The sequence below is a fragment of the Struthio camelus genome, chromosome 4 (genome assembly GCF_040807025.1).
Source record: "Struthio camelus isolate bStrCam1 chromosome 4, bStrCam1.hap1, whole genome shotgun sequence".
NCBI lineage: Eukaryota > Metazoa > Chordata > Aves > Struthioniformes > Struthionidae > Struthio > Struthio camelus.
The window spans coordinates 35,422,760-35,450,101 of NC_090945.1; the positions used below are offsets into that span (position 1 = coordinate 35,422,760).

The 27,342-nt window shown below is 38.2% G+C and overlaps 1 protein-coding gene and 1 long non-coding RNA gene across 2 annotated transcripts in view; one reads left to right on the forward strand and one right to left on the reverse strand.

The window, feature by feature from the left end:
• LOC104153369 (uncharacterized) overlaps nucleotides 1-4,147 on the forward strand; it is a 58,541-nt gene extending 54,394 nt beyond the window's left edge. Inside the window, exons 3-4 of the long non-coding RNA XR_011140953.1 lie at nucleotides 1,211-1,428; nucleotides 1,545-4,147. This is a non-coding gene — a long non-coding RNA (uncharacterized lncRNA). The remainder of the gene's footprint in view (nucleotides 1-1,210; nucleotides 1,429-1,544) is intronic.
• TTC29 (tetratricopeptide repeat domain 29) overlaps nucleotides 1-27,342 on the reverse strand; it is a 219,937-nt gene that overhangs the window by 190,424 nt on the left and 2,171 nt on the right. Inside the window, exon 2 of the mRNA XM_068942226.1 lies at nucleotides 22,923-23,193. The gene's annotated coding sequence lies outside the window, so the exon portion shown is untranslated. The remainder of the gene's footprint in view (nucleotides 1-22,922; nucleotides 23,194-27,342) is intronic.

Consider the following 27,342-nt stretch of genomic DNA (forward strand, 5'->3'; position numbering starts at 1 on the left):
TCATGGCTAGTGCTAGAGATGAAGCCAGAGGCAGCAAGCCCTGCAGTCAGGATCAGCGTTACGGTGATGTTGTTACTGGGCTTCAGCTGGTTGAGGCTGTGGGTGCAGCCTGTTCTCATCCTCGTGCAAAGACTTCATAGGCAAATCCTTAACAACAGCTGCTGCGTGACTCTCAGAAATATGGTGCTATGGAAGTTTCATCTTCCTCCTCTTATGGTGGGTTTCAAACATTTTTACTCTATATCAAATCATTTTTATGTCCTTTTCTTCTCTCTAAGAGAGAAGAAATCAGTATATGCAATGATAGGTTAAAATAATGTTTCACCTTGCTTGTTCTGCAAAAGTAAAGTGACATATTTTACTTTTTTTGAGTAGTTAGAAGGAGTCCCCCCGTAAATGCAGTATGGTTATTTGACTGTTTTTTATTTCCTAAGTCAGCCAAACCTCATTCATGTGCTTCCACATGGCAGCTAATGTTTTCAAGGTTTCATCCCTGCTGATTTGGTAAATAAGGAAGGGAGTCTCTTCACATTTTTGAGGGGGTGGCAAGACCTTAAAAGATCAACAGTGACACTGAGCAGCCCCTATGGCAGACTAAATGTTGCAACATAACTTTAAGCCCAACTCACCACTTTTATCTCCTTCTAGACCAGCCTTAAAACTCATCTTTGATGTAATATTTACAGAAAGCCAAACAAGCAACTATTATGAGATTAACAGAGCTTTGCAGATAGTTAGCAGTGGTCTACATATAACGCACATGGATGGTCTTCAGATTATCTATTTTCCCATCCTGGCCTTCTTGGTCATTTCTCCTTTCTTTGTTTTATATCTTGTCTCGCAGACCCTACTTAAGGTGAGGAGAAGCCCAACTGTTCAAGCAGAGCCCAGTGATTTCAAAAGGATTTCGTTGAGGCGCAGAAATCCACCTCTTTGAAAGTCAGTGTAGGAATAAGATATAAAGTAAAACCCCTAAATTCTGCTGTTAACTCTCTTTGACGTCAGTAATGCAGAAGCCATTAGAATAAATGCAATCATTTGTGATGAAACTCTTGTGCCCCTGGTTTTGTAATGGAACTGAGATTACAGTTTTTAGCTCCAGCTGTTTTAAATTTTTTACCAATCCTTGTGTCCTATAGAAGAACTGGCAGATCCCTAACAAAGACTTCCTCATTTTATAGCAATTATAGTTTAATTTTTGTCCTGACAGGACAAAAAAAGCAAAATCTGGCCAAGCGTGAGAGGAAAAGATAGATGCTGGCAATGAGGGAAATGCGTTGTACAGAAGGGTTCCAATTCCGGAGGAAACGATAGAAGCCGAGAGGAAAACAAGCAAACAGAAAAGAACCACAAGCTAAATGCAAATAATTAATGGAAGTTGCCAGGAGAGAAAAGAAAGGAGAAAATGGAGCAATGAACAAGTGAAACGTAAGTATGTATGTCCGATTTAATGCAGTCATGGTATACACCTGTTACTCCTAAAAAAGGAAGGAGATTGTTCTCAGTCCTGAGGGGTGATGTGTCTGTGTGACTGCTTGGTGCAGGTGACCCGAGGAGCGGCCAGTGGCCAGGGCTGTTTGGCAGCGTGTGACAACGCAACCTGCACCTGCGCAGTGGGAAGAAACACCCCATGCCTGACACATATTACTTGGGTACTGCTTTTACATATTACTTGGGTACTGCTTTTACACCCTGAAACACAGGTGGGCAGAACAAGCTTTTACACAATTCTGAAAGCAACTCTTATTTCTGGAATGACAAACTCGGTACTTGTCAGTGGTATTCTACATGGCACTGGACAGTGCACAATAACCCATTCTTTTAATATTGCCAGGTAAAGTGTGGCAGGGCCCCACTATCCCAAGCACATGAAGGCATCCCATACAATCTACAGATCTGAACAGAACTGGAAGGGTTCTCCAAAAGTATAGGACTGAAACACATTGCTTCACAATCAGGATTATCATTTGAGATAAGCAAAATAAAATGTCAGCCATTGAAGTCAACTCGCTGCAACCTCCCATTTCAACACATGATCAAACAGTTAACGTTCCTACAGTCACCAAATTTTGTAAAGCCATCAGACTCAGAGTCACTGCAACTCTCATGCTGCCAGGCATCATCTTCAACTCACCTGTAAAAATCAACCTGAGGCAACAGCTTATTTTTATTAGAAACAATATTGAATGTGGGCCATCTCTACAACAGAGCCACTGCGAACCATTTGTTGCCTGGGCTGGTGGGGCTTCCACTCGTTTGCCCTCTTGCCTCATCCCTGACTGGGTCTGCACTACAGCCTTCTGCGGCAGAGCTATGTCAGAGAGCAGCGTGGTGAGGTGCAACCCTTGACTAATGGAGATGCTTTGGCAGAGGTCTTTGTGTAGGCACAGCCTATTCTAACAGAACTCCGCTTTTATCAGCCGCAGTGTATAAGTTAAAACAGAGGAGAGAATTTTGGTGAGGGATTTTATTTGTTTTGTATAAATGGTATTCTCACTTAGGATACTTTCAATATAAACTTGAATTTTTCTTAGTACAGAAGCATACTGGAAGAGACTATATGGAAGCTACTCCTTTTTTTGGTGCACACTCCTCCTGCGCAAACTATCACTCGCACTATTCTGGACTGCCTTTAAGTAGGCAATTCCCACTACCTGATTCCAGTCACCTAGTTGAGACGCTTTCAGTCTGGACAGTAACCTCTTAACTTAACCTGAGTTAGGCACCTCTCTTATAAATGTAATATTTTACCTCTAGTCATTTAAAGCACATTTTTATTTGATAGCTGGGTTCATAGGTCTATACGGGTTCTTAAGTCATCCAGCTGTTCTCAGATGCTAGTGAAGCACTGTATGTGGATCACGGCATTCTGGGAGCAGAGAAGGAATACATCTGCATGGACAACAGTTGCTACAGCAGCCCAGCATCACGTGCGGATGAATCCCAGAAAAGGTACACAGTTGCAGCGTCCAAAGCCACATGTTCAGTATTTCATCATGACTCCTTCCCAGGTTTGCAAATGACCACAGTTTTCTTAATAGCACTTGCAATACTCAGTTTTCTACTGATGTACGTGATTTAACTTTACTTATCTCCTGTTCTAGACCAATAGATGAATGGGATGTAATCCATACAGCCTCATGTTAATTCGGAATTAAACACTCTCAGTCCTAGGGCTCTGATGGATGCTTTCTGCATGCAGTAAACAGGGAGAAGAGGAAATACCTTTTCTGACAATGAGAAAAACATGCAGGAAGTTACGCGAATGGGTGCATCAGACAATGAACCCATTCAGAAGTAGGAAAGAAAATGGGGCATAATCAAAGTATGTATAGCCTTATCAATGTTCAAAGAATATATGTAGAATATAACAATCAGCATCAGTTATATCCGATTGTACTTCTCCCAATTCTCAGTAGTCCCTTAATCAGCACAGTACTTCGAAAGAAAGAGATTTTTGAAAGAGAAAAGGGTCATATCATTTTTCAAATGGAAAAAAAAAAGTCTTTCATATTAGTCTAGAAAATGGATCACCTTACTGGATTCCATCAGCATGGCATCGTGGTGACATACGTATATCTTCCTGGGCATAACAGCAAAATGTTGAAGAATGTAAAGGAGTCCTCACTACCCAAACTCTTAGAATACAGAGATTTCATCTCTTTCATATTCAGTTCTGGCAGATTACAACTTTAAAAAAATTTCTGTTTCCCAAACAATGGAGTGGAATATGAGAAGGGTGAAAAGTATAATTAATACCAAGTAGGATATGTAAAAAAGCAACTTCTCTATGCCAGAGAAGCAATGAGTTTCTACCTGGTCCCTTTTGGGCTAAGCTGTTTGATCAGCTTCCTTCAGTCTCTGTGGATGTCCTTATACTAGTCTAATTGAAGGACCCCTGTTCTCTTTTTATTTTTGCTCTATGAAAAATGCATTGGAGATGTCTTATAATGAACTTTGATATGGTGAAATGATAATAATGTCCTAATTATATATAAAAATGTAATTACACTTGCTACTATTATAGAAAAACTCCCTTTATAATGAAGTGTTATGTTAGAAAAAAAGATTTCATTATAGGCGGATTCCTTTACTTGTTAATTTGGCCTGTGATTCATCGCTTTAATATTAAAAAAAAATTCTCTCTAAGTTACTTTTGATGTTTCTCATTTATGGTTCATTTCACTGCTCTGGCACCTTAAGATGCCACAATTACAAACTTATTTAAGTTATTCTTAAAAATGCACCAGTTCTTTCTTTAAAAGGAAGATGGAAAAAAAGGACTAAGACTCCTCTTTTCTTAATAAAAATATTTTCTAGTAGAATATGGAACTGTGTTAAATATCCATGGCTGTATTCCCATTGACCAATTACCCTTGGTGTTAACACCTTTTATTCCCCAATACCTTATTAAAATGGTATTAATGAATACCTATAATTGCTAATAAAAGTGAGGATAATGTTAAAAATAGCCCGTTTAGAAGAAATAGTTCAATGAGAGAAGCATCCAGTCACTTCTGAAAGTCGCAGTAGATTGACACTGCTGAATAAAAAAGAGAAAGAAGAGAGTGAGAGAGAGAGACTGCACATAATATGACCTCAGCTCCAATATATTAAAACTGATATGAGTTCAGGATAAGAATACTTTCCCTCTTGTATCATGAAAAAAGTGCTTCAAGTATTTTTATAAGTCAACAAAATTTCCTCTACATTATACTGTAATTTGCAACTAATATATTGTTTAAACGCAGACTGGGGCAGATGATGGTAAAGCAATGATTTCCTAATAACTGAAAAAGGATATAGTAATTTTGTAAGAGAAAAGAGCATTTCCCAACCCAAAGCAACATATGGACTAAAATAGGTGGGAGACAATAAAATCCCCAACCACCTCCAATAAAACTACAGAGTTGCTATAAAGAGACAGACGTGTCCTACGACTTCTTTTTAAAATCAAAAAAAGGACTTTTCATACAGCATACATCGCAGCTTACATCTCCTTTCCAAGCACAGAGCCTCAGGTTGCTTTTACTTGGAAGTCCCCTATCCAGTTTTCTCTTTCCTCTTTGTTATATTGAAGGTGGCCTTGCTAAAGGGGCTCTTCCCCAATAGCCAGCAGCCCTCTTGGGGCTCCAGCACTTACTGGTGGGGTGGCAGATCTGCTTTGCTACAGTGCATTATAAAAGTAAGCAAAGTGTGAGGAAAAGGTCCATATGCCTGAAAACCTGTCTGTGTTTTCAAGCTGTATCAGAGGCCTAATAAGAGATACTACCTCTTCCCTACAAGCCTTGCCTCATTTGTGTCTTTAGATCATCACAGCTTTGGCACCTGTGATGAAAAACTGAAAAGAAACTTGGAGTACTCACTGAGCAAAAATAAGGCATTATACTTGAGAAGTTTAGCTGTCTTATCTTGCCAAATTTTGAAGAGCTCCGAACAAAAAAAGGATACTGGTAAAAGCTTCAACAAAAGGATGTTCTTGCCTTAAGAGATGTTAGTGGGGAATAGGCAGTTGTTAAAACAGTGTCCCTATGGAAGGGGCCACTCTTTTGTGCTGTATGACACCACTGTCTCATCTTCCAGAGCATGCTGTACTGTACTGTGCTTCCTAAGGCATTACAGTGCTAGACAAGATTATTTATTTTCCAGTCAAAAAATCAACATTTTAAAAATTATTCCCGCACGCAAGCTAGAAGACTATATCATACAGAAAAACAAAACCATTTTGATAGATACTAAGTATGACTGATTGGTGTAAATTCAGATGTATGTTAGTGCACTTTTGTCTATAAGGTGCAACAACTCCTGAGCACCTGATACAATGGTCCTTAGCACCTCTAGCACGTCCTACATTCAAAACATCCACCTAATGAATTCTTACAGCAGCCCCGTGTAGTACAACTTAGTGATTCCCTTCTTCACAGTCAGCAAATCAGGTTCTGGTTTTAGGGTGAATTTAGACTTATATAATTAATTCCATGAAAATAACTTAAACCAGGCCCTACACCTGGGAGTCTGAGAGAGGAAGGGATGTGTCCAAGGCCATAGCCAGCAGTAGGGCTAGAAGCAGATGTGCAATGACATAGGTTACATTGCTCTTCCAGCTGTCCTAATAAAACAGCTGGTTCCCTCTACAGTTCTTGCACTTGTTAAAAAGAAATTAGTCAACGTACTTGTAAAATCAGGACAAGCATGTGGGTGTCTAATGGCCTAAGTTTTGAGGCTATTTTTGTTTTCCTCGTTGGCAGGTCTAAATATACAATTAAAGAAAACTGAAATCAGTTTGAGAGGTGGCATTGAATATACACATTCCTACTGTATTGCATTCTATTACATTAGCCTCTCCTCCGAGAAAAAAATCAAGAAGGGATGTGAGGAAGGACGCAATGAATCCTTTCAAAAAATGGAGCAATAGATGTAGTCTGCAACAGAGCAGCAACTGCTGCTGGAGGAGATGTAATCTCCTGCGCTACCACACTGCAAAATTCCCTCCACTTTTTTTTCCTCCTTTGCCAAAGGAGCACACACATGAGTAAGTGCAGATGAAGCATAAGGTGGCATCACAATTGGTTTTATAGTGGAAAACTAGTTACAAACATAATGGCAGAAAAAATCTGAATTATTAAAAAAGGTGTAATTTATTCTTTGCACCCTTGCAGCACAAGGAAGTGCGCGCTGGGGTTCCCCTGGTGTTTGATGGAGATGAGATTTTTGGGGTGATATTCCTGATCATATTAAAGTTAATGGCAAATGAGTGCTTTATTTTCTGCTGGGTTAAAAACACAGCAAAACACTTTAAGAAATGCCTGTTTCAACCGTAATTACTTTCCTGCTACTCCTGGCTATGTAATTTCTGATTCTGAACAGATATCCAGTCATGGAAGGAGTCCTCACTGACAGCTATGTTTACTCCCAGACCCCTGTAGCGTTCACCAACACATAGTGGCCTGGTAGCTGAGCTGATAAGACCCTAGCAGGTCTACTGGCCAGTAGCTACAGAGCTCAACGGGCATTTAAAACTAACTTACTGGCAGTACTTCTGGCAGTTCTGAGATGCTAAGAATTTCTTCTGTTAGCAAAGCCTCAGATAGCAGAGCAATCTCAGTGATTTTTGACAGAAGGCACACCTTTGAAGGCTCTAAGATCCTTGCAGCCTTTAAAAATTTCATTCTAAGCTAGCCAGTTGCAAGATATTTCAAAAGCTTAAGCTTCCCATGATCAAAGGCACTCTTGAATAACACTATTATGTTCTCCTCCTTAAATCCTGTCTACTTGGCAGTGTTGGTGAGGAATTTGGCAATTTTTTACTTCTACTAGTGAAGCATATTGAAACATGCAAAGTGCATGCATATCGCTCCTCAACAATGTCATATATTCTGTTGACATCTCAGGATCTGACAATGCACAGCAATATTTTGAGAAAAGTACATTGCCTATTTATTGACATTTAATTTAGAAAGCAGAAAAGTGATTAATGGCTAGTAATACCACTGCAAGTGAGACAAACATGTAGTTACCACTTTGCAGTCATACATTTTGAATGTAACATCTATTGGAAAATAGCATTGGGGGCCAAATATTCAGTTTCTGACTTGAAATTTTCTTTCTCATTTTTCCTTGCTGTCTTGTCTGCAAAGGTAGAGTGTGTTCAAAGTTAGGTGCCAAGTGGTCATCTCTTCTCATTTGGGTATACAGACGCAAATTTTGCATTATAGAAAACGAGATGTCCGTTCATGTTGCTCACATACCCGCTTTTGCCAATGATGAATGCTATTAGTGGTGAGTCTGTGGTGAACTAACAGTGCAGCTCCTCACCTATGTTTTATCCAAACTGACTAATTTGGACTAATTTTGACTCAGTGCTTTTTTTGGGTAGGGAGGGGTGGGGGGAGAGGAGCGCTCAAGTAAATCAGCAAACTCTTAAAAGCAAAAGATTTCTAAGTAAGCTTTTCTGTAGCCCTTTGTCCTTTAGCTCATAGACACATATAGCAAATACAGAACGATTCCTCAAAGTCCTATCCTGTTCCACAGCTTATTTTCAATTAGACCTCTTATTTAAATTTTATTGAGCAATATGGCATTTGCAATGAAGGTATCTATGCATCTATAGCAAAGCCAACTATGTATAGATTACCTAACAGCTTGAAAACGTCAATAGCTTCCAGTCAATCTACACTGGAATCAGGCTTGCGTCCTAAAAAGTCCAGTTTTCACACAAAGGCTGCAAAATATCTTGCACATTCATTTGTCACATTTCAAAGTACCCATTTGCTGTAACATTCTTAAAACCTAGTCCTTGCTAAACATCCGTTTTTATTTATTACTTTCTACAGACAAAAGGCCTTTGTTTGTTTAGAAATTCTAACTCTGCTGAGATCAGTGGGAGTTTTGGTATGGATTTCAGTGAATCCTAGTTTTCTATTTCATATTTTAGAAAATAGGTGGGATTTGCACAAATAAACCTTTTTTTCCCTGGTTCTAATAATGGGGTTGAAAATAAAATGGGGAGCCTTTAATATTCTGAAATAGTAGTTCAGTAATTTCCCCCTTCTTCTGTACCATGGATAGAGATCATTTTGTTAATAAAATGAGAGCTAGAAACAAGTTTGTTTTCTCGAAGAACAGTGGTAAAATGTGGCGCTGGTGAAGATACATGGAGACAGCACAAGCTGAATTGAATGTAAAAATAAACACTGTTTAGTGTATTGTATAATAATCAATTATATTAGCATAGTACCACATAGCAGCTCCCCTAAAACAGACCTTTACTGTATAAATGTATATCAAAGTAACAAGTCCAGACTCAAAGAGCACATAATCGATTGATTATATTATTACTGTCAATATTTAATTTAGCTCCTTTTTTCCCCCCCATTTTGAGCAGCAGTGCTTTATTCCTTGTTCGCTGAAACACAGACGTGTCCTCCTGCAAAGTCCCAGAGTAAGATTATTCTGTTACCCAACTATCATTCTTGGTCAGGAGGAGATACAGGGTAGGACAAGAGCATTTGGCACCCTGAAGACAAACTTTTATTCTAGATGTATATTAAGGTAAAGGATAAACATTCAGTGGGACAACTTAACTGTACAACTTACAGTCACTCCTCTCAGCAAGGCTGGGCCAAGGCTGTAATCACTAGCTATTTTTACGTCAGAGCGTCTCCTTCAGAAAGCTTCCCTCTGTCACTTCTGAATCTCTCAGGTAGGCCATCTTTGTTTCAGGGCCCCCCGCCACTTTTATTTAATATAAACTACTTTCTGTCTCTTTTTGCGTAACATGTTGTGGAACCTACATGATAATTCATCCTTCTGACAAGAGGAGAGGAAGAGGATGGAACTAAAATTAGCTGTGTTTGGAGCCTGCTGCTGGGCTGTAATTCCTACCTGTTTGAGGAGCAATGAGGAGAAAAGGAAGGCAGGAGCTGTTCCCACCGCAGCAATGAGCTACCAGAAAAGCAACCAACCAGACACAGCTTGCTTTCCCTCACAGGTCTGTGACCTACTGCTAGCTAATTATCTTCTCTTATAGTTTAAACCCTGATCTTGGTTAAAATTCCTTGCTTTCCTTGAATATAAAATTAATGAACTGTAAAACTGCAAAACATAAGCACCTGTGGCCAACTGCAAAATATTTGAACCGGGCTCCCATATTCTGTATGCAAAAGATACATGCGAGCAAATAGGTAAGTGCAAGTATTAACATCTGCCAATATCTACAAGTTTTACAGCTATCTATGCAGTACAAATAAAAATCTGCTACTGTTTTATATGTATTTATCTGTTCATCAGCAGTTTTGCCATTTTTTAACTTATCTAAAGTCATATATGGGGAATATGCACCATTTTGGGGAGTACCAGCAATCTCCACTGAGCCAAAACAACATCCAGGACACTTTGGCAGGCTACTAATCTGGCATTTTAAGCTGCCCCACAGAACTAATTTGTGTGAAAGTGCAATATGAGATATAATTCTGTTCCTTAACAGTTTGGAAAGAGTATGAAAGAACAACTTCAGGTGAGATAAGCATCCTAGCTCAGCCATTAAGGCCTCTCTTCATTTACCAGGAGAAGCTTCTTCTTACAATACTAGAGGTATAATTGTGTTTATGCTTGAGCTCCTCATTGTGGTTTTGCGCAAACAGTAAAACCACCCACTAGATGGAAAGACTGCATAAACAAGGCTCATCACCTGCTTTGCACTTCTCCACCAGACAACATTAAGAACTGGTCCAAAGCTGCTGTAGCTATCAAATTAAAAGTTACGAGGAAATGCCAATAAGCTATTTTCTGGCAATCAACATCAAGAGACTTTTAAGCTGCAGAAGAAATGATACCCTCTAACAATAGTATTTTGAGAGGAGACAAGTGGTTTATCATAAAAAAGGGATGGAATTACTAAAACTGTTCACAGAGGAAAGTAATAGTCAGCTTGAGTAAGGGCAACAAAATATCCTATGAAGTCCGCAAAGAAATTGAGTTCTGACCTTGTTAATTCGTAGTGATATTTCAACTGTTTGAGAGCTGGGAAAATCATGTAAGCAGGAAACATCTCATAGTAGGATATTAACTCAGCATTAATAAATGAGGAATGATAAATTTAGGGAAGGAAAATATCTTAAATAAAGAAGTTGTGAACAAACGTGGAAGTTTTTTTAAGGCTGCATCTTAAAAGAGCAACAGCAACAGCAACAATCACCAGGCTATAACTACTAATATAGGAGCTCCTGCAGTTCCTCATAACACCGCAGTGTTCAAGCCGGACAAACTTCTGTTGCTGATAATAAACCAAGAAGTCAACGAAGTCTACATAGAAACTTTTGCTAATTTTTGAAAGGTTTCAATTGCACCAATAGTGATTTAATATGCAGGATGAAGGTGGGATTTAGGGAGCACTAATCACAACACTAAGATCGCTTAGGCAAATATTTGTTGAGAATTCCAGTTGCAAGGAATATCGTAAAGATTTTCACTGAGCAACACTTCTTGTTGCAAAGAAAACTATCAATACACCTGTAATAAATTGGAATGTGAATTATTTTTAGTCAGAGAATTGTCATAAGATGTACTTTCTTCTTCAATAGCCTTACAAACCACAGACTGAGTCATTATGCAGCAATGTGTAGCAAACAGCAGTACTTAGTTAAAGCATTTATCCTGCCGTTTTTCAAACCCTCTTGATTTTGTGTACTGCCGACAACTTCTTATTCAGAATTGTGGCAGCTTGAGCCCTAGTCTTTGGGGAATATCTGCAAGACATTTCAGTGTCTGATTCTGCAAGTACCTCATTAGGGCGATGAAAAGCCACATGATGAAGGGGCAGTGCCATGCTTGAAGAGCTAGGGGTTCCTGTTGTCTTGAATTATTAACAAGCCAATATTTAGTGGACTGTTCCTGCCTGCCTGCCTACAGCAGGTGGTACCTCACTGCCTTTCACTTGGAAAGCATCTGCTTGCTCTGAGCCTCCCCAGAGCTTGCTACAGTCATTTGTTCGATTTAAGACAGACACTGTCATTATTCTGTGCAGCACTTCACAGAAATATTTCCTACTAAATGCTTGAACCATCTGAGCAGCACTAGGCAGGCTGCAAGCTTCATTAATAATGCATCCATGCTTATCAATAGATTTAGACAACTGGTATTTAGAAGCTTCTTCAGAAGGAGTGGGTTTTTTTCACACCAGTTAGCTTCATTCTGTCAGTTCCTTGATGTAGACATTACATCCAACTGAGTTCTGAAAGCCAGAGGTGCTAAAATTCAATTTGAGCTGCTCCCTTGCTTTGGAGCCCCATTTGACTGATGTAACTCTTAAGATCAACCCCTCCATTGCATTACACTTCTCTGTGTTTCCTTTTTTGTGTGTTTGTGGGGGAGGCAAGATTATATTTACATAAAAACAGAAATTTGCCTTTATCTTACTTTAAAATCCATGGCAGCACTGGCTATGCATTCTCCACAAATTCAGCTTCCACTAAAACTTCTCTGGACTCAGCTCACAAATGAGAGAAGATTCAGTGTTAGTCATCTTGTGATTTGCAGAACAGGAGCAACTGCTTTTACCAAAGCACTCAGGCTACTAAAAATAGAATTAAAAATATCAAACTGCTGCCCTGCTCAATGAGCAATGTCCACAAAGTAGCTGTTGCCAATATAATGCACGGACAGGAAGAACACAGATACAGGTCCACTAAAAAAAAAATCCTTGAATAGATGTGTTATGATTATAGGCCAAGATATGCTTGGATCCCTTTTGGTTCTGCTTGTAAGCCCTCTTTCTGGATCAGGTTTTCCCTCCTTCATCACCCTCTTTGCAAATCCTGCAACCTTCAAATCGATTCCTGCATTGCAATTTTCTTGTTTGCCAGGCCAAATGAATTTGGTATCTACAACTTCCACCTCCCCCCCCTCACCTTTTTTTTAAATGAAAGCAACCAAGCAAAGGTTTAGAAAATGTCAACAGCTAAGGTCTTACCTACACTGTCACGTACACCTACATATTTCTTACAAGTTTACAGAAGTATCTTTCAGCCCTGTTACCTCCACCCCTGCATTAGGAGAAACAGCTGCTTGCTGCATCTCTAGCTGAGGCTAACAGTCCACTCAGTAGCTTCACATTTTTTCTGTAGACCTGGAACCGCCCCCCTGTCCCCAACTATAGGAATGAATTAGATGAGATAGACTTTAGCAGGGAGTATAAAGATATTAATATACAACAGCAAAGGACAAAGGATGCAGTCAGGCTAATTGCAGATTGTTTTTACTATAGATTGGTTTTCAGTATGCAATTGCTGGTTGCTAATGAAGTAATTACATATGACTTTGTCAGCCCGGGCCAGTAAGACTCACTGTGCATGCACGGATTAATCACACACACGCAGTAGATTTAACATGTCTTGGACCTACCAAAGTTACTGTGCACACCGAGCAGAGCGGCTTGTGAGCAGCTGTGAGTTGTCCAAGGCACACGGTTCATGTAATTGCCCAGGTTGCTCATCTGATACCCATTGGATCAACACCTGAAGAACTGGATGTTGTTTATACTTTGTGTCTAAACAAATCCTTATTGAAATACTGATACTGGCCCATGATTAGCTGTACTCAGCCTCAGAATCTGCTGAAGTTCATGGGAAGTTAAAGTCTCTCCAAAGAGGGGCAGAATTTGGCCTTAATGAATAGGATGACGTTCGCATTATAAACATAGAAGCTGAGCTGTAGCTGCAGCTGTGCTGGGTATACAGCCCAAGTTTCTCTTTCAAATATCTGCCAAGAGTTCTACGTGAAAACTAATTCTGTAATGCTCCAAGGACAGAATTCTGACACAGGAAATAAAGCTACAGTTTTTTAAAATATACTTTGTTCTAATAGTTTTATGTAAATATATGAGAAATGAAATTATTTCAATCACAACTCTTGTAACGCCTTTGAATTACACAATGGATGAAGCCTTTCATAATGACATGGATTAAAGAGGTTGAACATCCATGCTGAACTGACCTCTTTGGAAGGATTTTGCATCCCTATCCCTGTCCACAGCAACTAGGTCACACATGATTTCTCTAAAGATCTAAGAGCATATTTCAGAAGGATGACTCGTGGATCAAAAGGCATATCAGTCTCCTTGCCTCTTAATTTCTTAGCTTAGCTAAGAGGTGCCAGTGGTAACTAATTCTCAGCTCTGTCCACCAGGAACTGTGCTGTTGCCAAAAACTTGTTTAATAAATTAAGAACGGTTATTTAAGCAGAAGTACTATAACATACTGGAAAAGCCAGTATTTCTTATGTTCTTCTTTTGTTATTTCAAGGTAATTAATTCCCTCATACTATTATTATGACAGGGTAAAATTCACCTGTCATGTAGAAAGTAAGCACAACATCTTCCACTCTCTCTATATATGATCTTGATACATATCTTTACATCCTAAGTGGACAAAGAAACCACACAGCAAACAGTAGGCATGTGCCAGTGCAAGGAGCAAAGAAGCAAGAAAATGTGTGTGCATGGGCCTCTATCTCTACAGATTCAGTGCCTCTAAACTATTAGGAAACGGCAGCTCTGCTCAAGCAGTTGCTACCTGGGAATAACACGGAGCTTCACACTTTGGCTTGGAGTTGTAGAACATCATCTCCTAAGTCAACCTGTTCCTTATCAGGACAGCACAATTCCTCTGTCCCACCAACGAAAATGATCTCACTCTGAGGCTTGCCTGAATTTCTGACTGCCATCAAATCAGGCTAAAAATTCTAATATTTTATAGTCTCTTTTATTTTCTTGTTTCATGTACAGTTAAAAAGAAAAGAAGAAATCAATAAAATAAAACCAGTTTAATAATTTTTAAAGGGATTTTAAATGATACTCACTTTAGCAAGGCTGATGAAAATGACAGTAGTGTCAGAGGGTAACAGGTTGCCAGGTTGCTAATAAATACAATGGTTTAGGAAAGTGCTATTCTTGTCATGGAAAAATATATTCAGTGAAACAATACTTCTGTAATTCATTTCTGAAAGCTATAGAGACTTCTTGGATGAGGAATGCAGTTATTAAAGATAAAAGTACACAGTGTGCTGTAATGAAATGGTTGTGCTGCATACTTCATTAAACCTTTTGTGAGCCATCTGGGAAATTCCAGTTCTCCCACCTCCGAAACAAATGTTTATACGTGGTTGGATCACTAGAGGGAGCGCACGGAGCAATACTGACAAATAAAAACATATCGCCTTGATGACTTCAGCCTGCAAGCAAAGCTGAACATGTGAAAGACTAAACAAGGGGCTACCAGAATTTGTATTTATTCTAATGCAAGAGGTGAGGTTACAGGATTCATTGAGGAAAGACCTGACCACTTCTAACTATCAGACATAAGTTAACATAGGAATGCTTAAGTTCTTCCTGAGTGACAGAGGTTGGTAAAAGCTGACAGGCTGCATGCTGCACATGTCCACTGGAAGAAAACTTGCTGTCACAGGAGATGCTAAAAAGCTTAAAAATTCAGAGAGCACAGTAGGGAGTCTTCCAGAAGGATTCAAAGAACTGGTGTGGTTTGGATGTGTTGACTGTTTGATTTACAATATTTAAAGGCAGAAAATAAAGGGGAAAAAAATCACTCAAATTTCACATTTCACATGAGGTAAGGAAGGTCGGGACTGCAGAGGTATTGAAATATCCATGATATTTGCATGATATTTCGTAAGCTCATAATTTCTGTAAAAAAAACCCAAAACTCTGTACTTTAACATTATGAGCAATGTTGCTGAAATAATACTGTTTACAATGCATGTTTCACAGGTTTAGTTCACTGTAATCCCTTATTTCTTCTGGATGTGCAGCAAAAGCTACATTACAGACAAAAGAACCAATGCAGAAGAAACCGCATTCATATCACAAAAGCAAGCCAGTGAGCTGCTAAAGTACTGTGTCTTCTTTAAAAGAATTTACTGTGAAGCTGTAAGCTTGCTGTAATACACCTGGCAGAGTTTACATATAAGGCAAACAGGAAGGTATCATTGTAGAACTTCATAGAAATAATACTTTATACAGCTAGTGGAAAACTCTCATTTTGCTCAGAGTGTTTATCAAATCCTGTAGCTGATTAACTTCAGTGTTTTCCCACAACTAGAATTACAATAGGCTTATTTGAATACCGTGGTATAAAATGAAGATTGAAATTTTATATAATTTTATTGGCAATGTTTTTTCAGATTCTTAGAATAACTGCAAAAATAGTTATCTCTGGCCAAATCCATGGACTCTCACTCCAACTGCAGTCAGTCTTTACTCAAACTTTTGCTGGACTCAGTATAAAACTGTCTTAAGTGATGTCCAAGAGGGCCAGATGGCATGGTTTGGTATTTTACAAAAATACTTTTAAAAAGTAAGGAAACACTGGTTTTAAGGCTGCTCGTACAACTTTCAGTTTCTCCATGAAACAACAGTATGGCACAATCTTAAATGTTTTTATCACCTCCCATACTTTTCCTACAAAATCCCTGCCTTACTCTGCAAATATTTACATATTAAACACTGTTCATTCAGTGGATCATTCCAAAACTTATTTTCACATAATCCCCATTACTGCACTGGGAATAAAATTATTGATTTCTGTGTCACCAGTTCTGTGGTGCTCTACAGCAAGAACTCATGTTCTTGTCACATACACACACAACCTTCACCAGCACATACAATAATATTATTATTACCATTTTACAGGCAGAGAACTAAAAGCCAGAAAGATTAAAGCCAAAATGTCAAATAACCGCTAATTTTTTTTAACAACATTAAGTGAGACCGAAATGAGTTCTCCAGAAGTATGTTTACCTTTGTCAACTGTGATTTCATTCACTATCTTTTTTTGTCCTACAACTTTCTCCCTTATTTATTACATACTTTCCAAATGGGACAATAGAAGAGGGAGGAATCCTGTATAGAAGAACGTTCTTTAGTTTTGCCTTTTTCCAAGAGAGCTCTTCACTTTGGCCATGGCATTAAACCTAGTGCCACATGTTATTCCAGTTTAACCTAGATCTGCTATTAGCATCCTAACCAACTGTTTAGCCTCCTCCTAACTGCAAACATCAACACATATCCTGGTCATGCAACTCTTGTTAGCTTCAGGCAGGTTATGTGCAAGCCTGAATTGTCTCTCTGGCTTGGAAGGGACAGGAAGGAATGAAAGATATACCCAGAGAAGTCTGTGAACGGCAAGCTTTGGCAGAGGGCTTATGCTGAGCTTTGTTTATTGATGGTCTACAAGCACCTAAAACAAGCCCCAGAAGGGGTCATTACAAAATATACTCCAAGTGCAGATTTTGGGGGAGGAGGGAAGGAGGAGGAAGTACTGAGACTATAGCCTCTCTTTTAGCCCTTCTCAGGGACAAGGAACGTGCTCCCAGGCGCGCAAGGTGGCTTGCCCTGTTCAGTTGTTTAACGCCATCACACACACCCCTACTTTAGCATGTGCACGCCACTTAGAAAAGACCCAGGAGCAGAATTTTCCCTCCTTGCTAAATTTATGTTTGCAAAGCTGCAGAACTCTGCACATAACTGAAATGAATACCTAGGTCTAGTTTAACACAGCCTTTGGCCGTTGTTGCTTTAATTTGATATATTTTTTTTTAAGACTCAGGGCATAATTCTGCTTTGTAATCAATCCTTTTTTGCATTCTTTATCAATTCTCTTCACACATTTAGCATCCAGTTTAAGGTGATCAGCCTTACAGGGACATCTATACTCCTCCTTACTATTGTCCTCTTTTTGCTGATAAAACTTGTTTTCTTGATTCAAAGTTATACAGTGCCTCCTCCACATTCAAATGTTTAAGCTTCCCACAACTCCCTACATTTCCTCAGTTTCTCAGTGTGCCTTTCTAAGGTCCCAGAAATACAGATTTACCTTCTGCTTTTCTTACAGAATTGAACAGAATCAAACCAGCTATGAATTCAGTTTTTACGTCCAGCCCTTTTAGATCTTGCTGCTCAGTAAAACTAAGTATAAGTATCATCATTTTTTGCTGGTTCATTCAGTGTTTGGTAACAAAATTCACTTCCAAGAATATCTGAGACCTGACTTTATTGGAAAGTAAGTTTTGAGGAAAAAAGTGTCAGTATTCAAATGTCCAGTTTTTCAATGAACATTTATTTTTCAATCTTATTCTGGGAGATCAGAAGTCTCCCAAGACCATATACATTCCACTATTACCTATTCCCCCCTGGCCAAACTCATAACGTTCGATATTCTTTTACAACTGCACTTCTTTCCTTTTTTCTGTTTGTAGCAGGCTTAAGTATACATGATTTTTTCCCAACATTCTTCCCTAACTTCCTAGTTTAGAGCTTGTTTTGCCAGTCGTGTCAGTCCTCAACCTCGAAAGCTATTTCCTCTAATTTAAATCGAGTCCATTCTTTGGGGAAAAAACCCCAACTCATGCATGCATCACAGAGACCAAGCGCTGTCATAAGTTCATAACAGCATCACATCCTGACTTGCTTATCTTATTAATAGAAATAAAGGGCCAAGGTTTAAATGGACAAACTATACAGAGGTCAAAAGGCCCAATTCCACCTTCAGCAACATCTGTGTCATATTCTCACAAGCTCCAAATGAGGGTTGATTTAAAGGAATACTGTACAAAAGCAAGCAATGTTTACAAACTTCATGCTTTATCACAGGTGCAGCACAGGGAGTAGGTATATCATTAGGGGAAAAAGAGAGGTAATCACTGGCCTCGCAACTGGCCTTCATACGCCATGGCTGTGCTCCTCCACGTACCTATGTTGCCACTACAATCCCATTGGCCTCTTTCTATTACCGTTTCATATTAAGAAACTTTAAGATCAGAGAGATACAAAAGCGAGACAAGTGTCCAGGGAGAGTCTGTTACTCTTCTCAGCCTATGCAGAAGTTTCAGGTGCCCTGACAGCAATTAAATGCAGATAATACAATTACTGCCTGATGGCACAGTGCATTAAGTACTATCTCAGCCAACATAGCATCAGTCCTCTTGCTCCCACATCTGTCTTCAACCTTCTGCTCTTCTCAGGAGTATCTTTTCATTTTAACAGGATTAGGAAAACAATATGAATTAATTTAATGCATAAAGAGTTGAGGATCAAATCCAAATCCAAAAAGAAAATAAATTTTGCTTGAAACTAAGGACAGTAACAAGTCAAAGTATTTTTTTAACATTAATAAGAAGGCATGATCCTACGCAACAAAGCCTCTTGCCACTTGAAATCCACATCATGCCGTACTTTGAACTGCTCAGATGAGAAAATGCCTGCAGCTCCATGGAACCTTAAAGCTCTCTGTGGTATTTCCGTCACTGCTGCGCTTGTCCTAAAAGCATTTGCCTTGACATCCCTTGCTGCTGGTGCCACCACACACTCACAGGCAATAGGGCACAGTCTGGGTCTTCACATGCTGAGACGTGAAAAATCAATTGAATCCCCAGAAGACAGAATAACTGGTGCAGAAAGTGACTACACACTAACAGTTATTCCATGGTACAGAAGTCTTGAAAAAGGATACTGCAAACATACACTCCAAGAAAAAAGGTGATTTCATTTAGAATAACACTCTGCACGGTGTTATTCTGGGGTTCTGTGTCCTCCTACAGAAACGCTACTATTCACTGGAAAATTAAGAGTTTCTCTCCAAATATTTTATTCTAACTGATAACACCTACACTGAATTTTTGAAGGTCTTGCATTTGTTTCTATGTTTTACCTCATCTGCAATCTGTAGCCTTCTATGTTGTTTCTTGGCAATGTCTAATAATTAATTGTAATTTACATTGTGGGTTACATTCTCTTCTTAGTGACTTTTGAAAGTTTCCTAATGTGCTCCTCTGAATATAAGCAGCTATATGCATATCTGTAGAACATAAGGGCTAATCTTGCAACATCGTGATAAAACCCTCATTATATTCTGTGCTTTGCCTTAGCAAGAAATTCAGGATTGGACTTATGAATGACATTTCTCAGACTCTCATGTTGCCTCCTTTATGTAATTCAAGGCAATTTTACAACATATTGACTTAGTAAAATGAATCATAGGTTTAACTTCAAGAGCAGTACTGAGACGCGCTCTAGACCTTTACCATAAGGATCAAAAAAAAAAGATTTCTTCAAATAAGAAGGCAAACCAACATATTCATGAGAGAAGCCTAGCCTTTGGTTTGCAGTATGTAAGAATGCCTGCTTTGATAGGACTATAGAATATACACACAAGATTATATTTGAAAAATTGTATGGGAAAATGATAGTTCATCAGCATTGATGCTTTTTATTTTTGATAAAGCTTTCACTAGAAAAGTTTCTCAAACCTAGACATTTTGGCTCAAAGATAGAAAGAAATGCAACGAGAGTTGCCAGTTGTCTGGAAGAGAGAGCCTCTGGATGAGACCTGGGACCCTTATTCAGGAACCTCAGATCAGGAACTGGTATATAGGACTGATGATTCCCAATTGATTTCTGTAGACTGTCACCTGTTCTGAACTCAAAGCCTTAGTGATCTCTTTCCCCCGACAAATATTTATTTTTAAAGATCTTGGCTTTACTTAAAGCAGACCTGAAGCAAAATGGAATTCCCATTTTCCAGCCAGGTCTAGGTTTTGTGCCTCTCTGTGCTAATGCAACATAAGAATTTATCCCACAATATATCCTGTCACTGACTCTTTCTGAACTTCTTATTTCATGGCTCCTTGCCTTTTTTGTTGGGTTGCATTTTAAATTTCATACAAAATAGCACTCAGACAGCCATTACTAAAAATTCTGTGGCAACTTACATTTGCAGGTGAGTGGACTGCATGATCGGAAAAACTACTACACATAAATGACCAAAACCACGGAGGTTAGATCTCGGGATAGTCTCAAATTTATGATGAGGACCTGGAATCCAGGGCTTCTAAGGTACCTGGCTGTACTAATGTGAACGTTCTTGGGCCTTGTTGTGCTCTTTGTAAAATGTGTGTTCTAGTTTGACCTCCAAGATCACTAGGTGATTTCTGGTGCTGAAATACTGGGCAAAAACAGTGTTTATATCAGATGAGACAATTCCAATAGCTTCTTATGGATTTTAACTGTGAGAATGGCTGTTTTACAGAGATTTTAATTAAATCAGCAATAGGTCTTAGATTCTGAAATTAGAGCTACTATATATCATGGATATAATTATATAAAATTATACATCAGCATATTATATAATTAATATAATTATATGTCAAGATATTTTTAAATATCCTATTTACACTCTAAATCATATCATGATAGTGAAACATGTAGAATATTTCAGATATAAAATATTTTAATTTACAGATGCATAAATCCAACCTGTCTCCTTTCCCTTCCTAGTCTTTCCTTATTCTGACTTTTTGTCATTCTCTGTATTTTCTGCTGATTTTATCAGGACCTTCTCATCTCTCTCCCCAATTCTTTGTTTCTCTCATTCACTTCACACATCACCTTATATATCTGTGCTAACATCCTGCTGAGCTGCACTGTGGATTTTTTTAGTGTACTCTCTTGTTTGTGTCAGCCCTATTATAACATACTCAGGATGATATATTACACTTGAAAGCTTCTGGCATAAAAATAAAGAAGTCGTATTAGCTATTCCCAAAAGAATGTTGATCATAATCCCTTTAATCATAATGATAATCATATACAAATTCGAAAAAAAATCATTGTATGGTTAGGCATAGCAATAGATGTCAGAGGATATACGTTATCTTCCTGGCTTTCACACAAACACTCCTGTGGTCGTAAGGCAACTGTCTGATTTTGTTTTTTTATTTTACCTGTCTGTCAAAATATATGAATAACAGTGGCCTACTTGATTGGGTGATGCTTGAATCATCTGATGTTTATAAAAGCTTTGAAAAGCTCAGCTACACTAGGTTAAAGAGGTGCGAAGTATTATTAGCTGTCAATTTGTTTTACTGAGAATGCTGTAGCTGAACATTTATCAAACTAATAAATTGGTAGGAGGAAGAAACACAGAGAAAGGAGCAGAAAGAGAAAAGAATAGAGATTGGCTTGACAGAACATAGCGGTGCCCGCGTGTGATCTGAGGCAAGAGACTCCTGTATGAAATCTTGAGAACCTGCACAGTTCCTTCTCACCTGAAGCGTGAAAGCACAACGTACACACACAGACAGGTTGGTTGAAAGGAAACTTTCCAGTTGAAAACTCTCCAGCTTTCTGTGTAAACTCTGTGCTCTAACTATATTGATGCTAATGGTATGAGGTCAATTAACTTTGATCTACAGTGACAAGAGCACTAGCTCCCTAATTTACTGGAAAGAATAAACTTTTAGCAACCCTGAGCATTCCCAACGTATGACTATGTACGCTTCCTATCAAAGTTATAATTGAGCACACTCTAGCGGTCTCTAGCGTGTCAGGAAAACCATACAGAAAAGTATAATCAAACAGAACAAACTAGTTTGTACATTTAATTGTGTAATAGGATGCAACGGTTCAACTCAGTGTGGCCTTCCAGCAGTTTGAGAACACCTGGAATAAAGACTGATGATGGCAGATACTTGCAGATTTTCCTTTCTGTAGACTACTTCCCAATGAGATTATATATTGCTTTATAAACCAGCTAAGGCAACTTATGGAAAAAATGCACATTGCTAGATTAACCAGTTTGAGATCATAATTTATCTCTAATGGCCTTTCTCTGACAACAAGAAGAGAAAATTAAAGCTGGTAGGGCTGTTCTAGTAACGTCAAAAGTTGGCATTCGTTATCAGTCTTTAACTTAAAAGCAGTCCTTGTCAGAATAATGATAAAGGCATCATAGAAATTTTGCTTTTCATCTGTCTGACATTTAAATCAATGATCCAGAAAACAAATCATTATATATGTATTTAAAAAAAAAAGAATACCAAACAAGCCAGCTTGTCTACAATTTATATTCATCTTTGACAGTGTTACTTACACCGTTTCTCTGAGCACTCACTGATGGTTGAAACTCCTCTCTCCTCACTGTTATCACACTGACCCTGTTTAGAGGGCACAAGTGAAGATGCTGTACAAATAGAAGCACTGAAATCAGTAGCCTTTTCCAGGGTGTGAGCTGACATAATGGGCGGCTTTCCTTTCTCTTGGGAGCAACCACTCTCTTTATCACTAGGACAAATGACCTGGAGGAGAGGCATCCAAGGCTAGACACTCTATTTCCTTATAAATGCCAGATCAGATCATAACATGTTACTGTGACTCACTGTGTTAATGACCAAGCGCTTCGATTTGCACGAAAAGCATGAAGACGAATCAGACTGAAGACAAGCCCAGCGTATGTGGCAGTACACTTTCTAGGCAGGCACACTGCTTTTAAAACTTCAGCTTTCCTTTAGCACACAGCTTTGAAATTCATATTTATAAACATATCAAGCCACTTATATTATCAATAAATGAGGCTTACCTTAGAGCAATAGTAATCTTTTTAAAACAGGGTAAGATACATTTTTTGTCTCAGGAAAAGCAGTTGTGAACTCTCCGAGGGGCTCCTCCAAGATTCTTCATTTTATTTGTTTTTTTTTCTTTTTTTTTTCTTTTCTCTTTTCTTTTTTTTTGGTGCAGAGGCTTTTGTTCATCTCGGTGGGCAAATGGCAGCAACTATATATCCTTTCGCAGAAGTACAGGGCTCCATCTCATGCCTCTACAGTCCTGATAGCAGAGCAGAATTACTGAGGCTGAAAAAGAAAAATGATTCTTTTTCAGGCTTGAATGAATCAGAAAAAGTGAAACACCACTACTCCATACTTTGGAGAAAAGAAGTATTGTGGAGACAATTAAAGGGAAATTAAGAAAGAGGAGGATAAAATACAGGAGGGGAAGAGAACGGATTCAAAAATAAAAGATTAGAAACAGGAAAAAGAGGAGAGGGGTTTAATAACCAAAGAGGAAAAACATATTTTAGAAAATATTAGTAACAAAGAGGGAGTGCCAAAGATAAAAATGTTTACTTTCCCTTTGATGCATCTGTTAAGAAGAACAGAAGACTTTGAGAAAAAAATGAAAATATTAAAAATACACAGTGAATAGAAAAGCTTCCTGAAGAAAAAACTGAAGAAAACTGGAGTATCAGAGTGAGAAGTAGAGGGAAAGAAAAGTATAGAGACAAATGTTAAGTAACAGAGGAACACAGAGTTTCACATTAGTCATCAGTTCAACTGCCCTATAACCACAGACAGACATATTCTGAAAGTTTAGATCAGAGTTGTCTACCAAATATCCAGATCATAATGTCACGCCATAAAACGCTTAACAGAATGTTAAAGTAAACAAAACATTTACTGTATAAAAACCCAAATGGTAGAATGCGTCAGAGGTGATGTCAAAATAGAGCGTAGTATCTTAGGTGCTCATAAAAGAGGAATTTTTTAGGTTAAAGTTCTTAGAAAATCCCAGGAACTGTGCCTTCTTGCTATACAGCAAGAAAAGTGTTGGCTACTGCCAGCTTTTCTGACACCCTGACATTCTGTACAAAGCCAACAAGATTGCAAGTGGAGGATAACGGAGGCTTCAACTTGCACTCCTTTGATAACACAACTTGTAGGACGTACACGCTTCCCAATATGGCATTCATAAGCTTAAATATACTCCCCGATGCAGTGTTCAAACGTGTCCCTAAATCTAAGAATATAATCAAATGTTTTGCTGAATTAGGAGCATAAGAGAAACACTGTTGAATTTTGTTCATATCAGCTACACTATAGTTACTTACAAGACCGAGAATTGTGCAAGCAGACCTCTTGACTCTCAAAGCTCTTACTGCTAGACTGTTTTCAGTAATTCTCCTTAACCGGACTATTTTAAAAACCAGCATTTGAACTTCAGCACCTACTGCCAGTACCAGAAGAGCTGCTAGGGCAATCGACCAAGTAGATCATCTGTCTCCATCCTGTGCCAAGGATATTAGCCTCCTGCTTACTGTGCTTTTAGCTATGTTTATATTTTAAGCTAAATAAATTCAAATCATGTCTTTATCTTCTACTATTTCAACTTCCTTCACTGTGTTTCTATCTTATACAACTTCCCTGTGGAACCCATTTCCTTTTCTAGGAAAGTGCCATAAATAATAGCAGGTGGAGAAACAGAACACTTCTGGGAAAGCAGGTTACCGTTAATACAATTTAGCTGGCTAAGCCTTAGATTGCCCAGCACAGAAATGAGAATCAAAATGAATCTTTTCCAGATATTACTTATTTTAAACAGTGACTTAAACAAAAGAAAACAAAAATGTTTAGTCTTGCTTTAAAAGTTGATAAGTTTTCTCCATACACATTCCATTATGTTAAAGGTAAAGCAAGATTCAGTCTGAACAGGTATCTTATCTGATGTATACAACTTTTCGTAGGAAGTCTTAGGAAAGTGTTCCAAAAAGAGATATCTCACTACCAGATAACAAGTTATCAAAGCCTTGTCGTCTTGGTTTTTTTGTTTTGTTTTGTTTTGGGTTTTTTTGGTGATGGCTATACAAAACTGTGCTTACTCTCTTTTCTTCCTGTTGCCTTCATATGTCTGCATGGAAATTCCTCTTAACCATATTTATGTGGAGCAATAGGTTACCCTTCATTTGTATTAACCTCTCTATAAAGGTAGTGATAAAAAAAAACAGTCACAGGAAGGTTGGAGACAGCAAACATAAGACAGAAGAAATTAAAATAAATTTAATGTAAAAATGCAAAATATTTCAAAATGCTATTTCTGCTTTACTATTTACTATTACTTGCAAATGAATGGTCATTTCTTTCATTTCTTTCATTAAAAAGTTGTCTGTTAAAAGGGGCACATATAATAGAAATCAGTTTGTATGTCTCTGAGAAAGATGACAGGATATTCAGGACGTATGGGTTTTATATACAGACATACACATACATAAACATATGCATATATATATATATATATATATATACACACACACACACACACACACACATATATATATGTGTACATGGACTTGGTGCCACCAACAAAACTTGGGTATAGGCACAAAGGTCCCTGTTCCACACAATACCAACCGCATGCCTGGTTTTGAGCAATACAATTTCTCTTCTCCAGAGGCTGGAAGAAATAGATTCAATGACAACACCTGAAGAGTACAGAATATAGACCAGTCCTTGTTACATTTACATTTGATATGAGTGTCATGTGAGAGAAAATGCGTGACCATAAACTCTCCAGACGATAGACTGCTGCTACTATCTTTTTCCCAAACAATTCCACCATACGTCTTTTCAGGCATCATAACGACTCAGAGGTACTTTTGAAACACCTTAAAGAGTGAGACAGAAGCAAGCAGGTCAAAGGAAGAGACAGATCTATGGGTGAGATCTTTCATTCTTAATAAAAGAAAAAACCCTATACTAACTCTTCCCCCTTGTAAATTATGAGGTTTTTGCGTGGTTTTGCAGGTTTTTGTTTCATCCAAAATTGCTGCATCTATTGCAGCTTGCTCGTCTCCTTTGTATAAAGGCTACTGCTGTATATCATCTTACACGTTACAGTTGAATGAGCCTAATTTCTATCGTTTGTATTGGTAATAATTTAATATTTTACAAGAACTTTTCAGCTTAAATTGTTTACTCCTTTTTTTTTTTTTTTTAAGAAAAGGTTAATGCAAGGGCTTTATTCCAACTTCAGAAACATTCATGTTGGCAGTATTTCACTAGAAATATAAAAATTAGCTAAATTACAAAATACAGCAGTTAAAACAGGAATTTTTCCAAGACAAAAAATGTCTTTGCTAAGCTTGTTGCATAGATATGTAAAACATCCATGTTAATCATGCCAGTCTCTTTTTAAAAAAGCCTTTGACTTTTGTGAAGGAATATTTATGCAGGGTAGCTGTGATAAATAAGTAAGGGCAAAAATTTCAATCCTCTGATTTGCTCATGTAAACTGAGTACAAATGGATTTCAATCACGTTTTTTTCTACTCTTTCTGTTTACATTTGATAGCATGCCAAACCGCATACTAGTGATTTGCACATGTAAGGCTGCACATACACACACACAAAGCCCAGAGTGAGTGATTCCTGAAAATGAGACATTCAAAGTTTCCTTCTCAGCTGTAACAGAGAGCACTCTGTATTACATAGGCTGGAGACCTGTTAAGCTCGGCTGTATCTAAAAAGACAGTTTCTCAGATAATTAAACCATATATCTTTTGTTTACTCTACAACACAATATGAAGGCAATCCTCTGGGTTAAATGTATATGAAACAGTAGTGGTAGCAGCTGAACTGATTTAGGCTAAATATCCACCTGAACCTATGGAAATGCAAGTTTCATAGCTGTGGACAAAGATAATGGCATGCAAGGAACTGCTATTCCAGAAAATGATGTAGCCTTTCATCCTTAATAACCAAATAAAAAATGGGAAGTCAGTACTTGGGAGCTACTCTAGCAAGCAGATCTCCAGGAAACAAGGTTCCCCACAGACTCTTCCTTGATCTTAAAGCTTAACGTGAAACATTTATATGCACGTAGCACCTGGCCAGAAGACGTGGGAAGGCACTTTTATCACACTGGCTGTATTTCTTTCTTAAATAATAGATTCTCTCCTTTCTTCCTCTCCTGGAAACAGAATCCATGCTCAATAATGTTTTTCTGCATTTTTTTTTAAACAGTTTAAGAACAACCAGACAATCTTGAAAACCTCCCATTAATACCCCTCAGCCCTCACACACTGAATAGCATCCTAATTTTTAGAAAGCAAAAATATGTAGTCAGAGTACATAGTCTGCTCCTTGAATGAAGAAGTCTTTGTTTAAAAAAAAAAAAAAGGTCAAGGTTAATTGAATGCTAATTTACTATCCACATTTCTTTGACATATAG